Source organism: Haliaeetus albicilla, chromosome 23 (assembly GCF_947461875.1).
Source record: "Haliaeetus albicilla chromosome 23, bHalAlb1.1, whole genome shotgun sequence".
In the NCBI taxonomy this organism is placed as follows: Eukaryota; Metazoa; Chordata; class Aves; order Accipitriformes; family Accipitridae; genus Haliaeetus; species Haliaeetus albicilla.
The window spans coordinates 18,050,952-18,076,439 of NC_091505.1; the positions used below are offsets into that span (position 1 = coordinate 18,050,952).

The 25,488-nt window shown below is 49.3% G+C and overlaps 1 long non-coding RNA gene across 2 annotated transcripts in view; it reads left to right on the forward strand.

Moving 5' to 3' along the window:
- The window catches only part of LOC138690655 (uncharacterized), a 103,923-nt gene extending 85,639 nt beyond the window's left edge, over nt 1–18,284 (forward strand). For both annotated transcript variants that reach the window (XR_011329412.1, XR_011329413.1), the window contains exon 3: nt 16,734–18,284. This is a non-coding gene — a long non-coding RNA (uncharacterized lncRNA). The remainder of the gene's footprint in view (nt 1–16,733) is intronic.
- The last annotated feature ends 7,204 nt before the right edge of the window (nt 18,285–25,488 follow it).

Sequence of the window (25,488 nt, forward strand, 5' to 3'; positions counted from 1 at the left end):
TTTCTGGCCTCAAGTTTTCTGCATGTTTCAGCCTCACAGTTGTGCATAAAACTGTTGTGTATCGATAAGAGTTTCCTTCCACCCATAATCTCTTCTCTCCTTCTGTTCCCTGCTGTAAACAAGCCATTAAAAATGTGTTTATGACATCACAGTTGGTGACCATGGAAATGACTTTGATGTTAGAAAGACAAATATAGCATCGTGATTTCATGGCTGGATCAAGGCAGAAGACCCGTGTTCAAATGGCGGGTAATTAACAAAGGTGGTGGAGGGGAAGCTTGAAAAAAAATGTGAAGAGCCAGTTGACAGAATATGATACACTTTAAAGTTTTCCCCAGTGTAAAAAATAAAATAAATTTTAAAAAAACCTCTTTCAAATAAAAAATCGCAGTGCTCTGGCTGTACTATTTTAAATAAAAGCCTATAGTGTAAACAGAGAACTGGGGAGAAAGCTTTGGAATAAGAATTATACATATGCAAAAAATCCAGCATGTATCTTTCAAGCCAGAGTGATCTGTGCTTAAATCGGGCTTGGAGCATGACAGCCAAACTAGACCGTGTGGCCAACCTTCCTCCAGTTCACACCAGTAACAAAGTACTGCAGGTGCTGAGTGCGAATGGATGGGGCTGGGATCTGTCTTGTAAAATCCCCATCTGTTGCTGTGTTATCCTCATGGTCATACCTGCCTGCAGCCAGGCTCCTCAAAGGAGTCAGGGGAGCCAAGTCTGGCAGCAAAACAAAAGGTTTTGGCTCCTGATTTCACTGCGACTCCAACTCTTCCTCAACCTGTTAGGCTAATGCTCATGGCATGGCTGCATCCATCATTTACACAGACTGTTGAATATAGGTCCTATATTCAACAATATATATAGGTTTTCACACGCATTTTATTAAATGATTAGCATTACATGCTTCAGAGGCAGCAGGACCAAGCCTGCTAGGAAACTATCGTCAGAATTGTTTCTGGGCTCTTTTTGAGCAGTTGTTCCAACATATGTAATTATGAATAAAATAGCCTCTGAAAAGACCTCCTTGGATTCAGAGAGATGAAAACAATAGGGTAGAGATTAAACAAGATGGTTCTTCTCGGCTAATTGTTTTTAATAAAATGGTAAAAGTGAAGAAAACACCAGGAAACTATAATTAGGATGATAATGCTTTGTTCTGCAGAAATACGTGCCCTGTTGCCTCTCCTATTACAGAGCAACAAAAGGAATGAAGTGGAAGGGAAGAGGAAAGTGGGGATGAATGGGGGTTGTCAAATACTGGACTGGAAAGGTCAATAACCTTGTCTTGAAGGTAAAGCTGATATAAAAAAAGCCCCGCAGCAAGGCTGCCCTGAGTGCTGCCCAGCCTGCTCAAGGGGTTACCCAGGTGTTGGGGCTGGTGGGTCTCCCTGGCTGCTCCATACCCCGGGTCCTGGCCGGGACCGCGGCTTATGAACACTGCCCAGGATTTCCAGGTGCTGCTGCTGAAGTCCACGCTTCCTCCTGTGAAAGGAAATCCCCCAGGTTTGGGGGATTTGTATGTTCTTCACGTCCAACTTCTCTTGCAGCTGAAGGCTCAGCCCAGCAGGTCGAGAGGAAGACGCGGCCCCTCCATCGCATGTTGCGGTGCTGCCGCCTCTCTCGCCTCTGCCTTGACTGGATGTGTCCTCTCCACCCCCCCCGAAACATTCCTGATCCCGTTACCATAGAGCTGCCATAAGTGTTTATAGCAAATAGCACACACGCCCAAATTAGCCCCTTTCTTGGCTTTGAGCGATGCGCGGGCAGACTTGGCTCGCTGAAGGCTTGTCCGGTGACACCGTGTGACAGTCCTGGGCTACTGTCAGTCTCTCCCTGAATCATCAGGGATTCAGCGCGTTGTTCATGAGTGGGTTTGGTGTGTGATTCACTGTGCAAGCCGCTCGGAAATTGTTTTGCTTATGAACCCGGTGATGGTGTTTTGTTTTTCCTTTAATTGTGGAGATTTTAGGCTGGCCAGTGCAGGGCTGTTGTGGTGCGTGTTTGTGCCTGTGCTCTTATGGTTGCTCTTCGCTTTCTGTGAACTTGCTTGTGAATGAAAACTGACCCGTGTGCAGCTATCGGAAAGGTTTTCTCAGACTGGTATTTTGCAGTATTAACCCTTCTTTTACCCCTGTGCCCTGCCCTTTGGAGCACAAAACCTGCAGTTTTGGGATAGCAAAGGATGACTTTGCCATTTTAGCGTGGACTGGGAGCACGTGGGTCCTGGCGGTGCCGCAGCCTTTCCCTGGGCTGGTGCCTCGCTTGTGACACATTTCTCTTTCCTCCGCTCTCGGATGGTAGCAAACGGCTACAGAGACTAGTGATTCAGATAGCCCACGTGTGTGTTTGTGGTCCTCACCTGTTGCATGAAAGCTGGGGCTGTGGTCTTTAATTGGGCTTCCCAGGGGAAGCTTTTATGCCCCCAATTAACCCCTTGCATAATTACCCATAGAAATAAGCAGCCTGGCCCTGGGATGGGGCGAAAGGCGCTGCTGGCCAGTAGCTGCCCTTTGCTTTAGATTGACAGGTCGTGGCTCCCTTTGGGGACAGCCACTGCGGTGGGGGTGGCACAGGAGCAGGGACACCTCTGCTGCAGGGTGCCAAGGGGGGCACAAGGGCAAGGGGTCCCCAGAGGGTTTCATATGCAAGTATAAAGAAATTTAGTTCTCCTTGGGCTAGAGGACTCCATGGTACCTAGGCAGTATAAAATTCATAAGGGAGCAAAAGCTGAGTTCCTGAAAGGGAAAGGAAAGCTTTAGAAATATCTGGGTTTTCTTTTTGTTATGTTTATGTCCCGCGCCTAATTAACACTTTGGAGAAGGAAAATATTTCTCACCCAACAGCCCCCCCCACTTCGTCTTCTCTCATGAGACGGGAAAGACCAAATTTTACATCTACGAAATCAGTGAAGTAAATCACAAAATAGTATCTTCCCCAAAAGAAGAAAGAATGAATCCTTTCAGCCTCATGCCAAGAAGCAAGAAAGATCATAAAATCAAAACATTTTAAAATACTTCTGGGTCGCATTTAGCAGCTGGCGCAGAGCAGCAGGGAAGTGCAAAGTGTAGTTATTGCTTATTTTAGGTACTTTATTTTGGGGTTTTTTTGTTTTGTTTCTTCCAGACTCTGGATAGAAAATGATGCAAGTTTGCCTTGTAAGAAAGGAAGAAAATTTATATTGACAGGTTGCTGAGATGCACCTGAGAAGCCAAGCTGATCGGGGTGAGCTAAAGTTTCTTCCCTTGCTGGCAGGCTTTCTCAACTGAGTCATGTAAGAGTATGAAACCCCTCGGTTCTCTGCCAGCAAAGTGCTGGTCATTTCAGATATATTGTTTGAACGCATCCGTCGGAGGACGGGCAGAGACCACCAACGCTCTCGCCCCAAACAGCCTTTTTCAAAGGGAAAAATGTTGGTGGATTCTCACCACGGTGATTATAGGGGATTATTCTAGGATTCTCAGAAGTATCTGAAAACCAATCTTTCTAAGTTATTTCTGAATAGCTATTGAATGGATAATTTCCATACCCATTATCAAAATGATGTGCTGGTGGTGAAATTTAGCTGTATTGTATTTGATCAGTAATTGGTGAAATGTTTTCCTAGGGTTAAAAGTAGTGTCGGCAACAGCTCTGTGTAGGGATTTACAAGGTGTTTAGATACATTTTTATGTATTCAGTTGCTTTATGCTATCCAAATGCTTTGATGGTGTGGAGAAAGCTAACGGGATTTATCTGAGTATTTAAAGACAAACTGAAAAGACTTTTACCTTCTGAGACCCAAGTTCAGAGTTGCATTGCTTCTGTTAGCTGTTGATGACACAACTAACGTTTAAAACAACGTACAATGTTAAAGTCTTGATAATTAATGACTTGCAGATCTGGAGAATAGAACAGGCTCAAAAGCAATCAATGCAAATGCATTAGAGCAATTAGTAAAGAAAACATCAATGATAAAAGAGTGAAAGCTTTCCTTAGCTTAGATTGTCTCTTTCAGTCCATGGCAGTAATGATTAAGATTATGCCGTATCTTTGATTTTATCTTGGACCATGTGAAATAAGAATTTGGTAAAATGTCCCTCACTTTTTCAGCTGAAACAAAGAGAATAGATTAAGACTGGGAGAGAGTAAAAAAGAAATATGGAAGGAAGGAAAAAAAAAAACCCACTTAATTTCCAGTTAAAGGTGAACTGAAAAGGAGAGCTGCCTTTTAGCCCTGGTTTTCCATTTCGGTAATGTGACAAGTACACGGTGGATCCGAGTGCATTGAGGCAGGAACAGGCAGGACATAGGCAGCACGTCAGGCTGAGCTTTAAAAATGTTTCTGTGTTGTAGTAGGTAGCTGGGGTAGAAAGCAATTTTCTGGAATTATACCTCCCCCATGAGGTGCTGGCAAAGGGACAGAGCTGAGCTGTTTCAGGACTGAGGAGGGCAGTAACTAAAAAAATCAACACATCCATCACAGCACAGATACCTACACCTTCTCAGTTAGAAGCAAAACATCTTTCCTCTAGCCCCTGCATGGCTGTTGTATGTTGGTACACTGCTATTCTCACCTGCGTTTTGGATCCAAAGCTGCTGGCTCCTGCTGGTGTCTAAAGCCATAACGTGTGGCTGTGTGGACGGGAGGTCAAGGTGGCAGGAACGTCAGGGCACCCCACGCTCCCACCTGAGGCACCTCTACGGCTCCAGAAACCTAGAAGGAAAGAGCTGATTCTTAGACCGATGTTTAAATATTCCACATTGTCACTACCTGCTGACAAAAAAACCCTCCTCTCATTGTTAAATCTGACACATTCTAGACAAATCTTTAATAGGCGTTTGATTTTAGGGCAGCCTATCTGTCCTGGTGTCCCATGGCCCTCTGCAAGCTATGGGTGGCTGAGCCCTTCTCCTGCTGCTGCTCTCAGCATCCTCCAGAGAAGAGCCGACTCCTTTGGCAGCTGGAGGGGATGATGCACAAAGAGACTAAGTGACTTGCCTGAGGCCAGAAAGTCTGTAGCTGAGGAAGAAATTGAAGCCTGGTTGCTCAGTTCTTGGTCAGGCAAGCTGGGTCCAGGACTATCCTTCCTCTTTAAGCAATGAGACAATTTAATCCATTTAGAAATAACCAAATAAAAAGGAAGAAAAATATTATTTTAATATTCCTTGATAGAATATATAGCACTGGGAGCCAATGTAAGGAATTAAGTCAGATATTATAGACTAATGAAAGCTTACCTAATTTACCACCAGGCTAGATAATATAAAACAAAGCTTTGCATTAACTATATAGCAATTTAAAAAATGTTTCAGCCTGACATCAACACTTTATTATTGCATATTTGGGGTGAACTCCCTTAGATTCAAAACACGGTATCTGCAGACTATTTGTCCTCTTATTTTAAGGTGTATTTAGCGATGACGTTTCCTATAACAAACCTCACCTGTTTCATCTTTAGTGGCGCTCTCTCCTACTACTCTGCTTTCTTTCACCCCGCGGCTGGTGATCCTCGTAGACACCCCCACACCAGGGCTGCAGAGATCTGGCCCCAGCAGTAAAAGAGTTGGAAAGGAGAGTTAAAAAAAAAAAAAGTTAAAAAAAAAAAAAGTAACCCTTCCATCTTGGGTGCCTTGAAACACGTATAGCTGAGGGGAGCTGCCAAGGGGAAGCCATTTCCATACGCTCTCCTTGTCAGAAGAGTAAGCAGGCTGAAAAAGTTGGATGTGCACAGTAAGTGGAAGCTGACCCGGGCAGCCTTGATTTACATAGCGCACACTTGGGACCTGCTCATTACCACAACATCCCCCTAATCATCACCTCCGCATGGTGGGCACATGGATGTGAATATGCCCCAGGATCCCCAGCGCTTCATTTTCCTAGCAGTACCCAGCCTTTTGCAGTTATTGTGATATGACAGATGCACGTATCATTGAAAGCAGGTCTTGCATGGCATTACACAATGTAAATCAATAATGTGAAAATACAGCCGTTAACACAATGTACAGTTTTGCCTATTACTACAATGCCCTGCTTGTTCCAAAGGAAAAGCAATTTTATGCTCCACTGAAGCATGGTTTGCTTAGCCTTCAACTAGCGGCAAATGCCAGATACTGCAAAATGTTACTGTTACGCAAGCAGTGTCCTGGATTTATTTATACGTATCCATGCAAAGACTAATTTCAACAAGGACTAGGACTGGAGTCCCTCTGAACACGGAGCTGAACTGCTCTGACCCTAAATTTCCAGCTCAGCTGCTTCTTCTCAGCACCCAGGTCCTGATCAAGCAAAGCTGCACGGTCCCATGCACCTCACTGGGGCTGCTCTTGTTTTGAGTTCAGATTAAATTCCCCCAGGTTTTAGGGTATCCTAGCACCCAGTGGCACCTCTCAATCCAAAAATCAGACCAGGATAACTGCCCACTATATACATGCCCCATGTATACAGGTCCTAGGTGCCTGACTCACACACCGCTGCGGTTGCTTTCCCCTTGCCTCCACCGATCTCCATCATACTCCTTTCCTTGGATATGAGGCTTGATTGCCTCCCTGCATGACAAGAAAATCAGCACTTCTTGGGAACTTCTTACCCTTGTTGGCTGAGATGCATGGAAACCGTAGCATGAAGCCTCTGAACCCATAATTATCAATACAGGTCTCATCGGCCGCCCCTGCCATTTTCAAGCGCGGTAGAAGTTAATTCCTTTTAGCTGAGGACACAAAAGGAAGAGCTGTAATGGCAAAATGAGAGATCTGCTCGGATCACTTGGGTAGCAGGGAAGAGGAGCGATGCCGCTGTGTAAAGGTCACCCCTCCTGACCCTCTCTGGAGGCAGAAGTTGCTCAACATTCACTTCTGAGCAAGGAAGCCTTGATGTGTTTAACCTGGCGTAGAAACTGGGTAGAAACAAAGATACCAGAAAAACGTGCTGTTGAGGTGGAAAAGCCATAATTCCCGTGCTTATCAGCTCAGCATAAGGGGGCACAAAAGGGCACTACCACTTATTCTCTGTCTATGCAGCCATCCTCGGGTATGAAAACCGCCCTGTGCTCCGCTCGGGCCGGGGGTATTGATTTTCCCATCGTGCTCAAGCACAGCCGGGGTGGTTGCAGGAGCAGGGAAGCAGGGATGTGGCTGCAGCTCGTAGCTCACTTTCCACATTTTCTGGCAGAGTTGGTTTTTGCTGGGAAAAGGCAGATTTGTCAGACACAGGCTGTTTAGCAGAAACAAATTAATTACCCTGAGAGTGTGGACAGGAAAATGTGGAAAAAGAAAAGGGGTGGGAATCCCCACGGGCTCATGTTTTACCAGCTTTCTACACTCTAAGTCTCCTGTGTGGAAGAAGTTGGGCAGCCTCAAGAGAAATTTTCTTGTTCATGTTCATTTAGGGGTAATTTCTGGATCTTGACTTGTCCCTGAGTTGGTTGGAAAGCGCATTTCAAAACGTTAAATTATTGCACAGAGTAGAAATTCTGGCATTGCTCAGTTTTGTCTTCAGCATATAAGGTGAAGCTGAGGAAGGATTAAAAGCTCCTGCCAGCTACGCTGTGCTGGCATCTAGCCGCTGCAGGTACACTTCTTAATGAGAGCTTAATTAGGAATCAAGGGGTTCGCTGGTGAAGGAAGGACACAGATGCTGACTTCTTTCAATAAAGCGGTGGCTGAGACTTTGCATGCCCGTGCTGTGGACGGAGGGGCCGGGGCATGGCACGGCCGTGCTGTGTACAGAGTGGGGACGAAGGCACAGCCCCCTTCCTCCACCCAGCAACACTTGAAAATTAAGTGCGTTTTTTTCATCTGGGGACCTGCTTGGAACCCAGCACACTGACAGGCAGCCTGGCCTCACCTGCTCAAAGGGTGTGTGGCAAACATGAGAGGGTTTCATCCAGGAGAAACCAAGCGTTGGAGTTCATTCCTGGGTTCTTCCAAACCTTTCTTTTTCTCATTTGGGCTGATGTCAATTCGAAATTCAAATGCAACCTTGAAGCGGGAAGTAGGAGCATTTTTTCTTTGAAGTGTCCACACAAAATATTTCTGTTTTATTAAAATACACCCTCTTTTTTTTCCTCCAGAAACATTTGCCGTGCTGGACCCAAACTCAGGAGTGTTTTGCTGCCTGTCCCCTTGCCTTTGCCATTGCACTTACTATTTGCTGGGGGAAAAAAATGCCCTTTCTGTTGTGCTGCCTTGGTCGTCCCTTTCCACCGTGCCCGCAGCGTGGGTCGATCAGCAGCTGCTGCCTCTTGCCTTCCCCCTGCCTGCACTTCTGCCAGCTCCAGCATCCTCTCCGATGCCTGCGGGTGGGCTTTGCCCCACCACGATACGAAGGTGCAGGCCATTGCTTTTGGGATTTGGTCCAGGCCATGGTGCGGTGCATCGATGCTTCTCACGAGCCACGGCTTTGCTTACAGGGGGGAGAGGGAAACCTTCTTCCCCCGAGGCTGAAGCTGCCCCTCCACGCCTGGGGGCTCTTGCTTGCGGAGAAGAAGGGAACCGATCCCCCTGGCTTTAATATTTCTATTATACAGCCTAGATTAATTTTGATTTTCTCTTCTGACTCCTTTGTTGTGTTTATTTCAAGGGATTTCTGTCACCTCCCTTCTATACTTCAATGTGCCTGAAAAATTTCTGTCAGGAGTGATTGTGTATGACTTCAAGAAAGTGCAATTTTTAAGACTTGAATTCACTTTAAAATCCCCACTGCTTTCTATTCTTTTTTTTTCCCTCCAAATTAACGCATCTCCACGCTGAAGCTTCCCCATCTGACAATGCTGTGTATGTTATTCCTGCCACAAGACCTTTCCACCACTGGGTTTCTCTCTCTTCCATTTCTTGCTATGAATATGAGATTTGCAGGGAATTGCTGTGTGCTGAATATTTGCATCATGGCCTGGGATGCTTTGAGTAAGACTTCAGGGAGCTGAAAGAGACTTGAGATCAATCCAAAATACTCTGGAGAAAACTCCCTAAAGTCATAGGCAAATATTTCCAAACATGAATATTTCCACCCTGGCAATTCTCTTTAAATATATTATTGTGACAGACAGCTAGACAGACAGGCAGACACTTACGGACGGCTGACATTAGCATGTAGCTTCTGCTGTCACCCGCAGACGGGCTGCGTGGCTGGAATGATGATGTTTCTGTCCTGACTTTGGGGAGTTTCACATATTAGACAGTACTAAAAGAATTTTTAATTGGACTCATTTTACTTTTTTTTTTAATCAGAAATGAGACAATGCGCACGAACCCCTGTGGTTACTGTAGTCTCAATCAGCTGCCAAATAATATTATAGAAGTTGTGATTGGATTAATGAAAAGCTTGTAACAAAATTATGGTTGTGAGGAAATTATCCTATTGGGGGCTTTAATTTAAACTGGTGGGACAAAATTAGTCCTAAATTAAAGAAAACAACTAATTGTCTAGATATTGCTTGGTTGATAAACGCACCAGTAGTGACGCTCCCAGAGTGTCACTCTGCTGTTCATAGGGTTTTTCAGGGAAAATGCACTTGGTAGCCTTGTTCCACTCCCTTTTTGCTTTTTCCACGGGTGTCCCAGGCTGCTGCAGCCTGTGAGCTCCTCCTCGGCCCCACTCCTGATGGCACCGAGCCCTGGAGGTCCCAGAGGGAAGGATGGTTTGGGCCAGCCCAGGGGTACCCCGTGCTTCCATAGGGATCCCAACCCCTCAGCTGGGGTGATCCAGCACCCACATGGGCTTCCACTGCTGGGACATATAGATAAGGTGAGGACTCATTCCCTGTGTCCCATCTAGTGCTTTGCTTCAGTGCTCGCGATGGAGCAGTCTAAGCCGTGTTCTCCAGCAACTTCTGATTCCTGCCCCATGCCACGGTTTTGGGAATCGGCCGGTTGCCTGCAGGGTACTGGCCCTTTCCCTCGGTGCTGTCCTCTTCCAGCTGTCCCGGCAAAGCAGGACCCCCGGCTCATGGCCATTGCTCATTTCAGGGCAGAAAAGAGTATTCGAAGCCCTGAGGGTCCCCAGACCTGGGAGAGGACAGCTAGAGACACTGTTCTACAGAAAGAGCTTTTTTCTTCTGCTGGAATCAAAAACCAGCCACAGATCTGTAAATGCAGAGCCACGGCTGTGCCTCGTGCTGGGGAAAGGATATATTCTCAGGTAACAGAGTTTTGTCTGCATTCCATTCAGTAATAAAGCTCAGTTTTCCCCATAGCTGGGAAACCCTGAGTTTGTCTTTTAATAACCACAGAGGTGCTGGAGGCAGCGGAGCCCATGGGACACCCGGGGTGTTTTTCATCACATTGTCCTGCTGATCTGGACATGGTAAGAAGGTTTTGTGGACCACAGCACTAACCTGCTGTAGGCAGCTCCCACGCTGCAAGGGTATTGGGAAGTGGTAAGTGGGATGTGGCAGGTACATTGGGCACTAATTGCATGCTATCAGAAAAATCCCAAAAAGGAGGGGAGCCCCATCAGGGCTGACAGGAGACCCCCCTCCCTGATGCAGATGACCTGCAAAGCTGAGCCACTTTGAGACAGGACTCCTGGCACCAGTAAAGGGTGTTGGTAAGCAAACGTTAATCCCCCTGTACTTGGGGGCCAGTTAGACTGAGTTTTCCCTCTGTTTCTGAGGCCCCATTAGATCCTAGCATTTTGGCGGTGGGTTAGGCTGCATTGCCGGATCGGTTTTCTAAGAAAAAAGCTCCACTTCCTTCAGAAATTTTCCCTCTCCTTTAGGAAAATGTTTCTGTTGCTTCCCTCTGTCATTGGCCCTCAAGTGGTAAATCCCAGGCAAATAAATCTGTATTTAAAGCAATAAATTCAGTGCCTTTCCTCTGAAGCTTTATTTTCTCATTTAGTGACCTCTTGTTCCCCATGTCTTTGACACTTCTCCGATGTGCATTAAGCAAATATGCAATCATCCTTTCATTCTCTATCTTTGCTTTCATTATGATTTTTTACACTTCATTACATTTCCCTCTATAATTGCAACTCTTTGTTGTCCCAAAGTTTTATGGCTCTTTCCTCTCTTCTCTCACTTCTTGTGTTTCTTTGTTATTCACGTTAGCTTTTCTTGACACTGTGTTCCTAGTACATTTTCTAGATGTCAAGCAAACTCTTAGGCCTAAACTCATTTATCTTTGAACACTTTCCATTTCCACTTCAGTGCTCTACCCCAATGAATTCCATCCAGAACTTCCTTTTCTTCTAAAATTGGCTGTGCTGCTTTTATTCAGCGTTCTTCCCTTTTTAGGCCTAATTATAAATCCGATTGTTCGGTCCTGAATGCTTCCACGAGCTCCATTCATTTCCGAGCGCGGTTCTGCCATAACTGCCGGGGGAAGTTGCGTGACTGCCCTTTCAAAATCCTAATATGATCTAGATGAGAAAGAGCGGTGTTATTTCAAACTTAAATTAAACCCTAGCGCGAGATCAGGCTGTTAAGTCCCTCTGCTCTGCTCTCCTGTCGCCGCATTTACCCACCCTAGAAAGTTTAGAGGAGAGCGAGGATGCTCTGCGGTGGGTTCGTGGGTTTATGGGGTTTTCCCAGCCCCTCGCAGCGAGCGGCGGAGCTGCCGGGAAAGCCGGTGTGCACCGCCGTGCCTCCCGCCGGCATCAAGTGCAGGGGTCTCTTGAACTCCCACTGTTCCGGCAGAAGCAGTTCAAAGTGGCAAATGGCCGATTCCCACAAACATACACTGCCGCTTTCCTTAGGAATTTTTACTGCCTGCTCGAATAATTGGATGTTAATTTGTAAGCAGAAAGTGCCACTCTTACTGACTTAATTTTGAGCATCTTTGGGGTAAGTGACCAATGGGAAACGCTAGGATTTTTGCCACAGCTCTCCACCTGGGGATTGCTGAGCTGTTTTGGCTGAATTTTGGCTCTGCAACTGGGCAGGGGCTGTGTGGGGAAAAACCACCTGTGGTTTGTGAAGCTTACCCTGCTCCCAGGCTCTACGTGGAGCTCAGCTGCTCAGTCTCAAGGCAAACCATGCCCACTGCTCCACAACCAAATCCCTAACTCCAAGCCAGAGTCTTACGGAGTCAGACTTTAGGAGAAACTAAATGACATGATGGGTTTGATGTATCTACAGATAAGTCTGGCAGTGTTTGCCTTTAGGTATGTCCAGGTGTTAAGGCTGCTTAGGTAGCTTTGTCTGGGTTGAATGTTCTCAGGTGGGGAACGCGCAGGGCTGGGAGCACAGTCTGAAAGAGAGAACAAATAGGAACCTGATGCTCTTCCTGTGGAAATGTTTGCAGGGTTTGCTAAGCTTTCAAATGGACAAGGCAACACGCTTCTTTCTCCTCCAGAATTGCCCTTGGGGGGAGGTGATGACAAAAAGAATCACTCTTGTCCACTTACTGATTTAACCTGATTTCTTCCTGTTCTTTGAGCATCTGGAAAAAACATGAGTAATATGATGACAAAGTTCATCCTTTGCTCTGAGTCGAAGAGGAGAATGTCAGTGACTCTGCAGACCTGGGGCACTGTCATCCCCACCTAGTGTGGGGGCTGCTCTGCTCTCTAGGCATTGCTTTCTCTTGGAAGCCCGAGAAAAAGCAACCACTGCTTCCCGGCCTGTCGTCTTGTGACCTTTCAGACTGGTGCTCAAGCAGTGTCAGCAAGCCCAGATGATGTGTGGTGATGGTCCTGCAGGAACGTGAGCAATAGCACTGCACCCTGAAGTGTATATATAGGTATGGTTGTGCATGGTGCGCCAAGCACACCATTGAGCATCAGTGGTTTTGAGTCCTATCCATGGTGCAGGATCACTGGTGTGGCTGCAGGCAGATAAACCGGTTGGGATCTATTTCCCACCTGGAAAAAAGAGTGGATATTGCTGGCTGCGTAGTATGTATGGTGATATTTCTGTATGATGCTTAATCTGCTGAAGGCTTTAAGATGCCTCATGAGTTGCTCTGTGTTCAACTCAGTGATTCAAGGAGGACTTGCCCTTGTCCAGCTTTGCCAGTGCAGAGCAGAACTGTCATGGTTGGAGAGGGAACAGACGCTATCAAGATGCACAAACACCCACGTCAGGGGTTGCCACATGTCGCTCTGGGTTGATGCCACGTAGCACACAGCAATGGAGGGCTTAAGAATAAAGCCCCTTCGGCCTCAGAGGAACACCATCACCTACCTCATGGTTCATTGCATTGGGGTCCTGCTCTTTGTGGAGACAGTGGAAGAGGGGTTCAGACTCCCCAAGAGTCTTACAAATTCCCTGGCCTTAGAGCTTGAGCCCTTTCAAAATCTGTACATTGATTTGTTAAAAGTTTTGATGTTTTTTTAAGAACTTCCTGAAGTGAAGCTGCTTGAAATGGTGGCCTTCACCATGAATTCATTGGTTATGATGTGGGAACTGTCCCCAGGGGGTGCAGGGGCATGGCTGGGGTATTTAGCTTGTGTCTGAAATTTTTATCCTAGTTTGCAGAACCATTAGTTTTTTGGAAGCTTTAACACATCTGTGTGTATGGTCAGGTTTATTTCTCTCTTAAAATATCTGACAGAGAGAGATAGAAAGACCCCTTGCAGCAACTTCTCTGTATCAGACCAGTCACAGGAGATAACCTGAAAAAAATCAGCTATTATATACCATATCATGTAAATAAATACATCTTGCAGTTTTTCTAAGCATCTACAGTCAGCTGTATATGCCGGATGGATATGACTGGATTATTATAGTCTGTCATTTCAGCATGAATTCAGACACTATTTTAAGTGAGTACTATTTAATAGGCTGGAAGAAGCCTTTGGAGCTGTTATTATCTCTCATGTAAATGCATGTTAAAGCAATTTGAACAGGCATATCATCTTCCTGATGTACTGTATCGCTCCTGTGGAAAGGCTGAGGGTTTTGTACTGTGCCATACCGGAGCTACCACCCTCTGGGACGACAAACTGGAGGAGTGCGGACCCCCAGGATGGCAAATGGAGGGATGTCAGGCTGCTGCGAGGACCGGCCAAGCTGCCGCCTGGGCTGTGGCGATGTGCTTAAGGATGCAAAGCGAACAGCTTGGCTTGGGAGGACCGAGGTAAATAAGTTTAACACCAACTTTAGAGATGATATCAGCAAATCTGCATGGACTGACCGTATCAATCACTTCGTTGCAGCATGACACGGCTGTGCTGCCTGCGGGTTGCAGATGTGTTGGGAACCCGGGAGCCTGCTGGGGAGTGAAATGTTTCAAGGTCCAAAGAGCAACCTCTGGGAAACCGCTGGCTTTGGAAGGCCGGGAGCTGTGGGGAGAGACTGCACAGCATCACTGTTTATTCACAGACAGCAGAGAGTGAGTGGGTAGGAGGGATAAAATCCCACACAGCACAAAAAGCTGCTTGATGGGGATGCTGCTCTAAGAGACATCCGTGGCAGGAGAAAACAGGCCTTGAAATTGCCATAGGAGTAGGTCACGTTTGTGCTCATCTTCCATCCCTGCCCCAGCCCAGGAGCCCCTGCACCGTGCCCGGCTCTGGCCGCAGCCGGTGGGCCGCCCTTGGAAGCAGGCAGCAGTCCCCAGCTGCCTCGTGATATTATTATTATTTTTTTATTCGCCTCAATAAAAATCTGTGATTCATTAAGTGCTTGTCATGTTTTGATACGTGGATCAGGAACTGATCAATAGCCAGCCAAATTTAATAAAAAGGAGCTCTATTCTTGGGAAATGAGCTTGTTACCATGCCAACTATCGATCTTTCCTGACAGGCTCTGTAAGTCGCAAAATGGGGTCCTGATGGGTAGGTCGGTCTCCCTGCCTGCCTGCCTGCCAGGAACGATGCCGATTGCAACCTCTGTATTTAAAAGACTTTGGAGACAACCCTATTTTTTAATACTGCCTCTATGTAATTCTTTGGCAAAAGTTCTAGATTGCCTGGAGCTAGCGGAAATCATCCAAACGCTTTTTTTTTTTTTTTTTTACTGGCTCTAAGGTGGTGGAAATATAAGACAGAAGGGAGCAGAGCTCTGGTTCTGCACTGGAGCCTCCCGGGGCGAGGAGGGATGAAGCCCGACGCCAGCCCATGTGCCCACCTTGCTGATGCCCGACGTGCCAGCCATCGCCTGGTCCCTGCCCGACACCAACGCCGCAGCGTTCGTTCTTGCGATATTAATGACTTAACGTGAGCCAGATGGCGTTAAAGGGCACCGGACCGATCCCCTGTCAGGTGGATTTCTCCAGCTGACCACGGTAAGCAGGACAGATTTGCATCCCAAGGGAAGAAAGACGTTCCGTGGAGTCCCACGGGTCCCAGAGTCACTCTGCTGAGCTTCCCACGCTGATCCGAAGTCCCTGAATTTGAAGCGTTGGCATTGCAGCCCTTCTCTGGCATGGGTGACACTGGAAGATTTGGGAGCAAGAACTGAATATGGATGAGGAGGAAGGGGTTTGTCAAATGGAAATAACGCAACCCTGAGGTTTTGATTTGCCTGATCTGTTTGCAAAGTTCCTAGATTTTTGTTTGCGCTTTATTCTCCTTTTATTTCACAGAAAGAGGGTGGGCAGGGCTGTCTGAGGCTCTGCAGGGACCCGGGCCATGTCCTTACCCCTGCCAGGGGCTGCGTGGCAGGCTGGCACAAAGAGGGAGTGCTTTCCAAGTACAAAACACACCATGAGTTTTGGCCCAATCATTTTCCTTCAGGGCTTGGTCCAAAACACACCGGGATCAGCGGAGACAGATTTCAGCGGGCTCTGGCCCTTTCCCAGTCCAAACCATTTAAACACAGTGGCCCATGTCCTTCTCGAGGACAGCCGCCTAGGTCAGTGTTTGAGGTTTTAAGTATGGATGGTGAATTGTACTTGGGGCAGCAAAAACTTTATAGGCTTAGAAAATCCAATTCTGTGCTCAGTACAGTCCCTGAGACTTCCCTAGAATAGTTTATCCAGCCAAAAGTGAGACAAAGGTAGAATGTGATGTGAAAGATCTCACCAAAGTCACTAGGGGAGAGGGAGAGCGATGTAATTCTTTCATGGCTTTTCCAGATTGCGTACTGTAAAGCTTATTACGGTTTGATGTTGACATTAGCCCCGCTTTGGGGGGGGGGGTTGGACTCAAGACCTCCAGAGGTCCCTTCCAACCAACGTTTTTCCATGATTTCATCTCAGAGATGTGATGTGAGGTCTAACACCTAAATGAATATGTGACTGACTTTCTTGGGTGTTCAGACTTGGAGGGCAGTAACAGCTGACATCAAAACCTGAATATTTCTCAGAACTATTTGTGTATATGAGGTGCCAGAACAGTCCTAGTGCCTCGGCTGTGCGAAACACAGGTTATAGAACAGTGCTGTTTGCTGCAGTTACCAGAAAGGTTGCCAGCAGCAAGCCCCTGCCCTTGTGTCTGCTCTCAGCATTCCTCCTCCTCAGGCTTAGCTCATCCCAAACTTCCCGTTTCAAGTTTCCGTCTTTCAAAGATTTTTCTCTACAAAAGTCAGTGGACATCTCCATAGGGTTCATTAACCTGAGTTATTTCATGGAGAGGTCCTTTAAAGCTGAAAGTCTTCAGTAAGGTTAATAGCCCCCAGCCTCTCTCCGTCCCTGCAGTATTTTACAGTGGCGTGGCATGGCAGCGAGCGCTGAGCAGAGAGAGAATGAAGTAGCTTTTTCAGTTAAACGTGTACATGCCAAATTAAGCCTAAAATAAAACTCTTCTTAAAATCCAGTGAAGGTTGGTTTTGGGAACGGACTGTCAGATCGGATCCCTGCTGCCTGGGCAGAGCCTGGCAAGGTTTTAACGCAATACCGACTCCATATTCTGTTTTCTCTTGCAGTTTGTGCTGGAGCCTTGAAGACAAATGAGACCGGTCGGGTGCCAAGAGCAGTGCGATGCCGACGAGAGAGAGGGGCCCCTCCGAAAGCCGCAGGAGGAGGAAGGCCGGCAGCGTAGTCTGCAGGAGCCCAGATGCGGTTCCCGCTGCTGCTCCCGGGCACCCAGCCCTTGCCCCGCTCCGCCAGCCCAGCTTTCCCCTTTCCACCAGCAGACATGGAAACAGCCCGGCAGGTTCAGGGGGAACGCAAGCGATGGGATAACCAACTTGGAAAATACCTCTTGCTTCGGAGAGAAAGCTGCCAAAAGAAAAGCCCAGCTCGCCAGCGTTATCTCTGCAGGCAGCTGCCTTCCCTGCCTGCCGGGAGCGAGAGGCTCCACGTTCAGCACGAACCCAAGCGAGGGGAGAGAGACCGAGCTCAGGGGTGCCAGAGGGTTTGTGTTTTCCCGTACTCAAGGAGCCTGCTCTGCAGTTTTTAAGATGGATCAGCAGCCTTACATCGCATCGTGATTTGGCTGCAAGTTGAGCTGAATGTGCATTATCTCCGCAGGCTCATGGTATGCCTCTCCTCCCCGCCTAATGTATGAATATACAGCGAGAGTTTTACGGACAAGATAATGTGTTTTGGCTGTGTGAAATATTAGTGTTCTCCCTATAGGAGAAAAATCTAATTTTGCTCCGAGTTCCACAAAAACCAGACAGATCTCCATTTATATCCTGGATAATAAATCAAAGCAACATGAAGTCTCGTGCACAGAACTGAAGTGGTTTCTTAAAGCAAATTTGGCAGGAAATAAGTCATCATCTTAAAAAGCCAGTTCACTCTCCATATACAGCACACCACCAACTCTTCGCTAAAAACTGCAAACAGGCACGAAAAGTCATTTTCTGAAAAATAGAGACAAATCTGCGAGCTCTAGCAATGCTCTGTGAGATAGGCCATATGATTCTCTTATCAAAATAACACATAACTTTGACAGAGAAATCACCCCATGAGTTCTCTTCAACTCCCAGGTTTGCAGTGTCCAGGTACTCAAATCACCTCAAATATCACAAGGGCCATTAGTCTGGCTTCATATAAAAATAAGGTCATGCTGGTATCACATCTTCCCTCTGTGCTTTTCCTCTTTCTTCTTGCCTCCTCAGCTAATGTTGTTATTTTTTTCTTAGTTTTTTTTTTTTCCAACCTTCCTTTCTAGTTTCTATTTCTATCGTGCAAACATGCCATGGCAAAGCGATGTAAGCAATGCATAATATATTTGCAGTAATGTATGATTCATTTACTAGCTTTCATAATTAATGTAGCTGTGTTTTACATACACAGTACTTCCTGCATGCATTTTATGATGTGAACACTCTTCAAAATCTAATAAAATGTAATCCATTAAAAACAATGGTACTATTCCTGTGACGAGATTTGTGTGCAGTTTTGCAGCAGCTGCAGAAAGAACTTGGTGCCAAGTTTATATTCTAAACACCAATTTTATGCTGCTATTTCATGCAGCTCCTAATTCTCAAGGTGGAAATTATTATGATGATATATATTATTATGGTGATACCACAGTTGGTCTGGGTATCATCTGCTTTCATGCCCTGAAAACTTTCCAACCGAAATAATTTTTCTATCTGCTGTCTGGAGTTCAATAACAAATATGAAATTATGCTGAATTTATGAAGAAACGTATAAGAACTGTACAGCAGCATCTGTAAAATATCAGCTAAATAATGCCAACATCTGCACCTCCAAAAAACTCATCCTTGCCTGGGGTTTGGAGGGGCTGAGAGCACACACAGCCTCACGGTCTGGGCCCCAAGACCCTGTTCCCAAAGATATTCATGCATCTAATTGCCATCAGTATCACCAAGAGTTAGAAACCACCAAAGAGCTCAGGCCATGCGCTTTATTTACACATTATTCTCTTCCTAGTGAGGATTTGAAGACCCCAAATTATTTTGCACCCCACGGAGAAGAAAGCCGATGTAGCCATTTGTGTGTTGTTCCTTGACACGCTGTTCCAGGCGGATGGATTTGGGGGCTTTTAGTTTCCTATCTTCTTACTAAAAATGTGTGTAAAATAATTTCCAACAACAAAATGTACACTTACAAATGACTCAATCTAACATGAATACATTGAAAATTCAAAATGGATATGAAAAATGGATACAATTTCCCGTGTAAGGCTAGAAATCCTGTTTCCATCTCTCCAGATATGAGGCTAAAATTTTGCCTGCTTTCCTCCAGCCGAATCATCATTAAAGCCAACGGGTGCAAACCATCCCGGCTCAGTGGTGGTGTGGGCTTGGGGGATTTACCTCTGCCGAGGCTCTGACCCCGGGCTTGGGCAAGGGCAGCCAAATCAGCCCTGTGCTGCTTGTGCATTAGCACTTCTCACCTGCACAGCACCTCGGTGCTGCCTTAGCTGTCAGCAGGTGAGGAGCATCACTGACTTGAATAAGTTAAGCCTGGGCTTGTGTCTTATACGATCAGTTTTGCAGGGTGGGGAGGGTATAATAGGAAAATGCAGCGTTTTCTGAATGCTGCTAGTTGGAACAGCAAGGGGGTGGCTGCACCTTCAGCATGACTCCAACCCACTGGTTTTGCTGGACTTGTATCAGGCTTTCCCTGAAGTATTTGACATGTGGATTTTTTTCAAAGGTATTTAAGTATTTCCTTTGGATTTTGCTGTGTCCCTCCTGGTGAATGGTTCCCTGCTGGGGCAGCTGCTTGTGCTGCGTGGGCAGCTTTGGTGTTTCTCCATGAGTGGGATTGGTGCAAACCTATGGGTAACTCATGCAGCGGCTCATGCTGCTTCAAGATGGGGAGCTGCTTCCCTTCCCCAGCATGGCACTAGGGGAAAGGTGGAAAAACCTTAAGACCCAAACCCTACCATGTAGAGAGATCGATACCACTGATACTGTTGGGAAGCAAAATCCTGCGCTGCAGCAGCACGGAGCTGATGTGCTGTGTCTCTGTCTAGGGTGAACCTGCTGGCCCCTCGCGTGGGGTCCCGGGCTGGAGGGGGAACGACACCCACCCCAGCGTGCTCAGACTCCCACTTGGCTGCCTGTCGCCTTGCCTGCTGCAGGGAGGCGGTCACAGCAGTGGCGAGGGATGCCTGTACAGTGCCCTCCTAGCAACTTGGGAGGAGGCTGATAAAACTGGTCATTTCTAGTGTTTTCAAGTTCTGACTGGGGAGCTGGATTTTTTTTTCTGTGCATTTGAGGAGGCTTTTTGTAGTGTTGAGTTGTGTGTACTGCTTGGATCTTTGGGCTGGAGGTTATCTTGTGGGGTTTTTTCCCAGATCTTGGATTATTTTTATGTGCTTATTTTTACCTTTGCTTTTTTTTTCCTGACAATTGCTAAATTCATTATTTGAGGAGAAAACCTGTGTAAATGTATCTCTGTGCCCTGTAAAGGTTCAAGAAATGCAAAGAAGTGGAGGGGGAAGGGATCAAGCAGCAGTCCTGTTCTGAAATACCAATATTTGAAAACTGTGTTTTAAGTGAGCCTCTTTGATATCAGAGACCTGGTAGTGACTTCTACCTCTGGCAGCCGTGTGCAGGTGACACTGAAGCTCTCCTGGCAGCTCTACCTATTTTGCTGCAATCCCAGCAGGTGACTTTTGCCACAGGGTCCATTCTCCTTCTGCCAACAAAGCTACCGGGGGGCTGCTCCCCTGGGCAGGCAAAACCCTTATGTCGTATCTGTGCAGAGCCCCTGGGAGCGGCAATAGCGGCAATATTTCTGACTCGAGGCACGTGACAATGGGGGCTGCGCTGTGGCTCACGCCGGCACACGAGTGGGGCTTGGCCTCGGCATGGGGTGCTGCCCCTCAGCCCCAGCCTGCCAAGTGCCACATCAGAGCTCTACTTTCCGGTGTCAGGGCCTCTGGTGTCCTAAATGGGTGAGAAACCCCCTGGGACACGTGTCTACCCAGGTGGCCTCCTGTCCCCGAAGACTGACCTCCAGCTGGGAGGTCTCTGCCCCTCCAGCCACCTCCTCTCAGCATGGTCCCTACCTCAGACCCCCAAACGGCACCGGCTCCAAGTCTGCCTCCTGGCAGCTGGGGTGAAGGGGCAGAAAGTCCCCTTTGGGGGAGGTTTAGGGAGGGGGCAACAGTCCAGCCCGGCTCAGCGGGAGCCTCCCAGGAATGTAACAGCAACTCTGGCACACACGGGGGGCTCCGGATGGTCCCATTGCGTGGCTTGACTCTGTGGCCAGGAGGGCTGCTCAGAGCATCGCTTTTGAGGAGGGTCAGAGAGACAAGTTTCGGGGGGGACGGGGGAGAAATGCAGGACAAATGCTGGACCTGGAAGACCTTTACTCTGCCTGATGTGGAGGAAAACTCCTAGGGGCGTTCAAAGAAAACACCTAATTACTGCTGGGGGGGGGGACGGACACACACAACGCAGAAGCTGCAGACCCCTTTCTGGGCTGGGGGGGAGCGGAGAGGGGCTGGGGCACTGCCGGCAGCACCCCCCCCGGCTCGCCCCCCATCTCCAACCAAGCGCCGTGCCGGGGGTCCTGGGATGGGGTACCTCTGGGGCTGGGGGGGTTCTCCAGTCGTGTCCAGTCGTGCTGTGGCAGGGGGTGGGCTGGGAGGGGGGGTGCGCGCAGGGGTTTTCCGCGGGCGCGGAGCGGCAGCGCGGATGCCCGGGCGCTTCTACCCGCAGGGCATATGGGGCGGGCACGGGTGGCTCCCTGTATCCGAAGTGCCAGGGGTTTAAAGGATATAAAATATATATATATTTAATAGATATTTTTTTTTTCCCCCCCTCCCTGCACCAGTAAGGACCGGCTTCATTTGCACCTTTAGTTCTCGTTTCAGGACGGGCTGCGATGCAGCAGCCGCCGCCGCCGCCTGTGCGTTAAACGGGAAATAAAACAGAAATAAATGCCCGCATCTGTCCCGTTATTAAGGTAAACGGCAAAATCATTCCGTGTCTCCCAGTCCAGCCAGATCCGCCCAAGGACCGTGGGGAGACCCCGACGTCTGGGGAAAACTTGGAGCCCTCTCCTGCAAACGAGCGGTGCGAAATCTTGCGAGATAAAATGATGGAGCAAAGGGGTGTGTGGGGAAAAATCTCTGTAAATAGGTTGAGCATCGGGAGCCTTTGTGCCCAGGTCGCCTTGGAAGGCGAAGGGGCGTCGGGGATGCCCGTCCCCCCCCTCCCGGCTCCCCTTTTCTGTGGTCTCTGACCTGGTCACATCAAAGGACCCGCCGGGGAGGTCTGTGCACAGCCGCGTCCCCGAAATTTGCGCCTGGGAAGAGAGACAAAACCAGGCGATATTAATATATTACTGAACGGCGAAATATTGAATGTTTCTGTACGTGCGCGTTGCCAGAGGTTTGCACAGTTTGTCTGAAAACACCCGGAGTTGCAGGCGGAGGAAAGGGAGGGGGGTTTTAATAAAAACCATTTGTCACTTGTCTTCAATTAGGGTCTAGAAATTTAGCAAAAAGAAAAAATGTCTATTTTTTTTCTCACTTGCCGTCGGGATCAAGAGGTAAACGCGGCGCCTCTGCAACGATTTCAGGGCTTCGCGTTAAAAGGAGAGAGAAAAACACAGGCGGTATTGTCGCGATCCGTGTCGGCGCGGCCGGCCGGGTGACACCCCCCAGCCCCCGGAAAGGTCTTCGCCGCCCGGAGCCGGACCCCCGACGGGCCGCGGGACCCCCGCGGGGCTCAGGAGCGGCGGGACGGGGAGACCCGGCTCCGGGGGCCCGGGGCTGGGGCGGGGGGGGCTTTACACTGCGGCTCCTTGCAGCCCTCAGCCGGGCGTGAGGCAGGGGGGGCCCGTTGCAAGGTGGGGTACCTTCATATTTTTTTTTTTTTAATTTTTTTTAAATTTTTTTTTTTTTTTTTTTTTTTTTTTTTTTTTTTCCCCAGTGCCGTCGGGGGAGCCCCAAGCCGCCGGGGCTTCTCCCTCCCAGGGGCTGGGCAGCCAGGGAGCCTCCTGTCACCGTGTCCCAGGCAGGTGATGGGCACCTCGAAAGCTAATACACCCCCCCCCGCTCCGATATTCCCCTGCATCTTAGTGTCCATGACAAATAGAGGCAACGTGAGACAGGAAGGGGGGAGGAGGGAGAGAAAGACACGCACACAATAGCCAGGCAAATTGTTAGCAACTCCGGCGTTTGGGGAAGCCGGTACTGTAACTGCGCTCTCATCAGTCACCGCTCCTGAAGTGATAGTAAAAATGCATCTAAACATGCTGCGGTGTGATATATAAAAGCACAGCGGGATGAGCTGCTTTCCAAAAAGGGACTTGGTGATTGGATATGCCTTGGCATGATTGACAAGAGCTTAGTTTGGTAAAGAGAAGACACGCAAGCTTTCACAGCGGGATTTCTTTTCTAAAATATATCACACTAGCCTTTGAAAGGCGCCGCACACTATAAGGGAAATAAGGTTGCTTTATAGTGCGCTGACATTTCTTTAAAACACAACTAAGATCAAAAAAAGAAATAAAATGTGTTCCAAACACAATGTTTTAATTAGTTTATTCTGTGCATTTGCTTTTATCTGGTGTATATATCACGGATCCCCACCCTTTAATTAAAACAACTGGCTGCCTATACAACAGCAGAGACAAACGCTTAACTTTCTCCTTTGTAGCTACAAGCAAACGCAATTTACTACAGCTCTCAGAAGAGTTTTTAAAATAAACGTGGACGCCTCGAAAGCTATCGGGGAATGGGCGAAGGTAGCGGGAAATGGCTGTTGCCTGGCTTGGAAAACTTGAGGCGATGTCAAGTCCCGCGGCCAGCCCTGCCCGCAGCCCTGCCCGCAGCCCTGCCCGCAGCCCTGCCCGCAGCGCTGCCCGCAGCGCTCCCCCGCCGGCCCCGCGGGCTCGCAGCCCTGCCCAGGGAATTGAACCGCAACGAGGGCACAGAGCCGCTTCAGCTGGGAGCCGCAGCTGAAGGGCTGCGAAGGGGCTTTCTCTTTGCTTGCTCGCTTTTTGGATTTGTTTTGGTTTCTCTCTCTTTCTCTCCTCTTTTTTTTTCCCCTTCTTCTTCTTCTTCTTGTTCTTTTTCTTTTTTTTTTTTTTTTTTGGTGCGGTCTCCCTCGAAGCCCAGGTTACCTCAAGCCTTTCCTCCCCCCCCCCCACCTCCCCCCCGCCACCGCCCGCTCCGAGGTTGATCACATAAAGCACCTTTTCTATCGCGATCTCCCCCGCCTCTGCCCGACAAGATTCTCGTTACGGAACTGATCCTCCGAGGAGGGGAATAAAAGTCCTTTAAAAGGCATCGACTCCTTCACCCCGTGGCAAACACACCGTTTACGGGGGGGGTTCATTGTGCCGGGGGGGCCCCCGTCGTTGCCCCCCGCGCCCGGGGTGCGGGGCCTGCGTGGGGCGGCGGAGGAAACGAGCTGCCTCGGGGTATTCGATAGCAAAAATAGAGAAGGGGGGGGGGGTCAGACCGGCTAGGGGTCGTCTATCGGCCCCAAATGTGGGGATTTCGGCAGCAAGAGGGGAGCTGGCTCTCCCCCAAGCCCCGCGGTCGCGGGCGGAGGGTGAACCGACCCGGTGCAAACGTGGCGCCGGGCGATGGGTGTCGGGTGTTGGGGGGGGGGCATTTGGGCAAAAGCCCCCGCCCCGCTGCTGTTATTCACCCCGCTTTGGTCCTAAGGCTACTAGCGGGATTTTACCGGCGAAAGCGGCTGCCGTTTTTGGGATTTTACCCCCGAAAGCGGGGCTGTTTAACCCAGGGAAGCGGGCGAGGGCTGAGCCCGGTTCCCCCCCCCCCCCGGGAGCCGCAGCCGCCCGTCCCACTGCCCGCCGGGGCAGCCGGACCCCGTCGGGGCTGGGGGCTGGCGGCTTCGTTCCTCTCGTTGGGGAAGGGAGCGGGTCAGATCCCGCAGCTTTGCGGCGGTACTGCTTTTCCCGGGGAGAAAAAAAAAAAAAACCAAGAGGAAAAGGGAATGGGCAGATCACCCCAAAGGGACAGGCGGGGATGGGTCCCCGGGCCGGAGGGGCGAAGGGGGGCTCGGTTCTCTCCCCGGTGCGTGGAGGAAAGCTCCCGGTGGGTCGGTGGGCGATGCGGCCGGAGGAAGGATGGCGAAGGGCGAGTGGTGGAAACGGCACAGCCCTCGTTTTACTTTTTTTAAAAGACTTTACATCGTTCAACACGTTGTTCCAACACGTCCTAGGGGCTAGCGAAATCGTGTCCTCGTCTTTAGGAGATGCCGGCCGGCGGGAGACACCCTCGGTGCCCGCCGTCGGTGCGCCGGGACGGCGCTGCCGGAGCCGATGCTGGGCGTACGGCCCGACCCCACGGGCTAGGACCGGGGCGACCCGGTCCCCCTTGGCCGGAGCCCACCTGCTACCTCCCCCGAGGGTCTTCTGCTCCACCGGCTCGCCCCGCAGTCCGCCGCCGGGGCGGCACTAGACGGCTCTGCTCCGGGGAGTCCCGGCCGGTCTCAGCTCCCAGACCGGGGCCGCGGGGACCGGGATCTCCCGCTGGCGACCCTCCAGCTTCGGGCCGCGGCTGTGGCCAGTGCTGGGGAAGAAAAGCTGGAAGCGAGAGGAAACACCATGTCCCCCCCGTCCCCCCCCCGCGGGGCTCCAGGCAGCGGGGAGAGCGCCCAAGCCCCGGCACACCCCGGGGCTCGCCGTGTCGCGGGTGTCCCCGCAGCCGCCCCGGCGACCTGCTGCAGGCTGGTGGGTACCCCCGGGACGGGCTTAAGGCCGCCCCCCCGGAGCCTGACAGCTCCCCCCCGGTTTGCCCTCGGCAGCTAGAGACCGCAGTCT